Raw genomic sequence first — 5,000 nt, forward strand, 5'->3', positions numbered from 1 at the left:
CACGGCAATTTAATGCCACGCCCACGCCAGCGTAGAGCTCTCCTCGCAATCCCCAAGCTCGGCGGTCCGCACCAGCCACGTCGGCCAGGCCTCCGACTTGCGAGCAGGGGCAGCGGCCACCGCCGCCGTGACGTCGCGGCAAGCAGACAGCCGCGCAGCAGCTGCCAGCACCTTGGCACAAGCACGGCAAATGAATGCCACGCCCACGCCGCGGATAAGCAGCCCCAACGCGCCCGACGGCTTGGAGCGGGTCCCGAAGACGGTGGCCGGAATCGGGTCGTCGCCGGCCGGAAAACGGGTCATCGATGCCGGCAATACTTCGGGCCATGAGGCCCCCCACCTTAGTCCGAGTTTAGCAACAGCCCACATATCCCCCGCGGCAGGCCTATGGGCGCCAGGCCAGCGCGCCCCATGGCCAGTCAGGGGGCACCCCCCTAAAGAGCAATAAGTGTCATTGAAGCTCTGGCAGGGGGAGACACTACTAGGTCCCAGCTGTCACCCCCCCTCTAAAAAATTCATTTCTTGGTATTTTGAGCTGAAATTTTGCACAGAGGTTGGCAAAAATCCAATCCAACTTTATTAATTTTTCCAGAATTTTTCGAGGTCGGGAAGTATTTTTTTTTATTTTCCTACCATTAAAAATCGAGGAAATCGGAAAAAATAGGAACCGGCCCGGAATGACCCCAAATTCAGTGGGCAGCCTCATAAAAATATGGCTGATTTTACTGGATTGATTTCATGTGGAAAGCACGACGTTTTGTTGTAGGAATGCGGGAACCCCGGCGGCTCGCCTGCCGCGGCCAGCGACGTCGGGCTGGCCCCTGCAGCGCCTAGCCTCTCCCACGCGGGGGGCAGGCCAGAACGCGGGGGGCCAGGGCCCGAAGGCAGCCCCCCCGCGGGCGAGAGAGCAAGCCAGCAGGGGCTGTCGCCTGCCGCGGCCAGCGACGTCGGGCTGGCCCCTGCAGCGCCTAGCCTCTCCCACGCGGGGGGCAGGCCAGAACGCGGGGGGCCAGGGCCCGAAGGCAGCCCCCCCGCGGGCGAGAGAGCAAGCCAGCAGGGGCTGTCGCCTGCCGCGGCCAGCGACGTCGGGCTGGCCCCTGCAGCGCCTAGCCTCTCCCCCGCAGGGGGCAGGCCAGAACGCGGGGGGCCAGGGCCCGAAGGCAGCCCCCCCGCGGGCGAGAGAGCAAGCCAGCAGGGGCTGTCCGCGCGTCGCGCGGCGCGGCATGGCTGCGGGGCGCCGCGCGCGCGCGCCCAAGGGCCCCCAAGGGCCCCAGGCCCTCAGGCCCCAGCGCCCCAGCGCCCAGCGCGGGCGGGCGCGCGCGCGCGTGTGGTCTTTGAGGGGCGCCGGCCTGGTGGCTCCCTAAAGAGCAATAAGTGTCATTGCAGCTCTGGCAGGGGGAGACACTACTAGGTCCCAGCTGTCACCCCCCCTCTAAAAAATTCATTTCTTGGTATTTTGAGCTGAAATTTTGCAGAGAGGTTGGCAAAAATCCAATCCACCTTCATTAATTTTCCCAGAATTTTTCGAGGTCGGGAAGTATTTGTTTTAATTTTCCTACCATTAGAAATCGAGTAAATCCGCAAAACTAGGAACCGGCCCGGAATGACCCCAAATTCAGTGGGCAGCCTCATAAAAATATGGCTGATTTTACTGGATTGGTTTCATGTGGAAAGCACGACGTTTTCTTGTAGGAATGCGGGAACCCCGGCAGCTCGCCTGCCGCGGCCAGCGACGTCGGGGACGCTGGCCTGCGCTGTCGAGCCCGCGAGGGCTGTCTCCGCGGCAGGCCCCCCCTGAACGGGGCACGACAGGCCACCGCGCTGGCTCGTCCAGCGTCGACAGTCCCTCGTCCAGGTTTCAGATCGCGCCAAGTCGAACCCATGACCTGCTCAAGCCATCGTGCGCTGCCGAATTCGCATCTGCGTGTAGGCTGCCATTCCACGCGGCAGCCCCTGTTTTCGTCAGCGTGCCCCCCTGACGAATTTTCCTGCCTGGCCCAGTCCAGCGTCCAGCCCCTGTTCGTCGAAAAATCTGCGCTGCTGATTTTCCACGACGAGCCTACTTTCGTCAGCGTGCCCCCCTGACGAATTTTCCTGCCTGGCCCGGCCAGTCCAGCCCCTGTTCGTCGAAAAATCTGCGCTGCCGATTTTCCACGCGGCAGCCCCTGTTTTCGTCAGCGTGCCCCCCTGACGAATTTTCCTGCCTGGCCCGGCCAGTCCAGCCCCTGTTCGTCGAAAAATCTGCGCTGCCGATTTTCCACGCGGCAGCCCCTCTTTTCGTCAGCGTGCCCCCCTGACGAATTTTCCTGCCTGGCCCGGCCGGTCCAGCATCCAGCCCCTGTTCGTCGAAAAATCTGCGCTGCCGATTTTCCACGCGGCAGCCCCTCTTTTCGTCAGCGTGCCCCCCTGACGAATTTTCCTGCCTGGCCCGGCCGGTCCAGCATCCAGCCCCTGTTCGTCGAAAAATCTGCGCTGCCGATTTTCCACGCGGCAGCCCCTGTTTTCCTCAGCGTGCCCCCCTGACGAATGTTCGTCGAAAAATCTGCGCTGCCGATTTTCCACGCGGCAGCCCCTGTTTTCCTCAGCGTGCCCCCCTGACGAATGTTCGTCGAAAAATCTGCGCTGCCGATTTTCCACGCGGCAGCCCCTCTTTTCGTCAGCGTGCCCCCCTGACGAATTTTCCTGCCTGGCCCGGCCGGTCCAGCATCCAGCCCCTGTTCGTCGAAAAATCTGCGCTGCCGATTTTCCACGCGGCAGCCCCTCTTTTCGTCAGCGTGCCCCCCTGACGAATGTTCGTCGAAAAATCTGCGCTGCCGATTTTCCACGCGGCAGCCCCTCTTTTCGTCAGCGTGCCCCCCTGACGAATTTTCCTGCCTGGCCCGGCCGGTCCAGCATCCAGCCCCTGTTCGTCGAAAAATCTGCGCTGCCGATTTTCACCGACGAGCCTACTTTCGTCAGCGTGTCCCCTTGACGAATTTCCCTGCCTGGCCTGGACAGTCCATCTTCCAGCCCATGTTCATCGAAAAATCTGCGCTGCCGATTTCCCCGACGAACCTGCAGCTGCACAAATCTGCGCTGCCGATTTCCCCCCCTGTCGGCATGGCTGCCGCTGCCCCGATGTCCAGACCAACAGTCTTTTTTGTCGACTTTGCCGATTTTGTCCGCGCTGCCGATTCCAACACTACCCCCTGCATCCAAACCAGCATTGTTTCGTCAGCTCTTCCCCTGACGATTTTAGCCCTGTAACAAACAGTAGGCCTCCAATCCCGCCAACGGGAGCCAAGTTGATAGGGAAGAGAATTGAATGACGCGCCTGGTCCTCGCACCCCGCCACCCGAGGGGCCTTTTTCCCGGCAGCCTCTGAAAAACTCTAGCTTTCACGGTCCTCGCCGCCCCTCACCACCATGGCAGGCCTCTAATCCCACCCATCAGCAGTTGTAGCCGATAGGGCAGTGATTTGAATGACGCGTCGCGGGCCGCCGGGTCATCTCACCCGGCCATTAATTGGAGCGTTTTTGGCTGGCCGAGGATGGGGGGATGGATCTCTTCTTCCGAAAAAGCAAACAGTACATCGGGAGTTATGTTGACGGGGCATGGAATTGAATGACCCGTCGCGGGCCGCCGGGTCATCTCACCCGGCCATCCCGGGGAGCGTTTTTCCCGGCAGCATCGGGGAAACTCTTGCTTTCACTGCCCGCTGCCCAAGTCCCCACTCGCATCGGCCCCCCGCGCCAACAAGCCAACGCTGCCGAATCGGCAGACACTGCTGCCGAGTCTGCCGACACTGCCCCGCGGGCTGCCACTGCCCCAGTGTCTAAACCAGCGGTCTTTCTCATCGAGCCTTGGACTATCCAGTCCGTCCTGACTCATCGCCAGCACCTGCTGCCGATTCTGCCGACTTTGCCGATTTTCTCGGCGCTGCCGATTCCAACACTGCGCCCACCGTGTCTGAACCAGCGCTGTTTCCTCAGCGTGTCCCCTCGACGAATTTTCCTGCCTGGCCTGGACAGTCCACCGTCCAGCCCGTGTTCGTCGAAAAATCTGCGCTGCCGATTCTGCCGACTTTGCCGATTTCGTCGGCGCTGCCGATTCCACCACTGCCCGCCGTGCCTGAACCAGCGCTGTTTCGTCAGCGTGTCCCCTCGACAAATTTTCCTGCCTGGCCTGGACAGTCCATCGTCCAGCCCATGTTCGTCGCAAAATCTGCGCTGCCGATTTTCCCCGACGAACCTGCAGCCGCACAAATCTGCGCTGCCGAATCTGCCGACACTGTCCCGCGGGCTGCCACTGCCCCAGTGTCTAAACCAGCAGTCTTTCTCGTCGAGCCTTGGACTATCCAGCCCGTCCAGACCCATCGCCAGCACCCGCTGCCGATTCTGCCGACTTTGCCGATTTCGTCGGCGCTGCCGATTCCAACACTGCCCGCCGTGCCTGAACCAGCGCTGTTTCGTCAGCGTGTCCCCTCGATGAATTTTCCTGCATGGCCCGGCCAGTCCAGCGTCCAGCCCATGTTCGTCGAAAAATCTGCGCTGCCGATTCTGCCGACTTTGCCGATTTCGTCGGCGCTGCCGATTCCAACACTGCCCCCCGTGCCTGAACCAGTGCTGTTTCGTCAGCGTGTCCCCTCGACAAATTTTCCTGCCTGGCCTGGACAGTCCATCGTCCAGCCCATGTTCGTCGAAAAATCTGCGCTGCCGATTTTCCCCGACGAACCTGCAGCCGCACAAATCTGCGCTGCCGAATCTGCCAACACTGTCCCGCGGGCTGCCACTGCCCCAGTGTCTCAACCTGCGGTCTTTCTCGTCGAGCCTTGGACTATCCAGCCCGTCCAGACCCATCGCCAGCACCCGCTGCCAATTCTGCCGACTTTGCCGGTTTCATCGGCGCTGCCGATTCCAACACTGCGCCCACCGTGTCTAAACCAGCGCTGTTTCTTCAGCGTGTCCCCTCGATGAATTTTCCTGCATGGCCCGGCCAGTCCAGCGTCCAGCCCATGTTCG

This window comes from Populus nigra, chromosome 2, assembly GCF_951802175.1.
Source record: "Populus nigra chromosome 2, ddPopNigr1.1, whole genome shotgun sequence".
NCBI classification, from domain to species: Eukaryota; Viridiplantae; Streptophyta; class Magnoliopsida; order Malpighiales; family Salicaceae; genus Populus; species Populus nigra.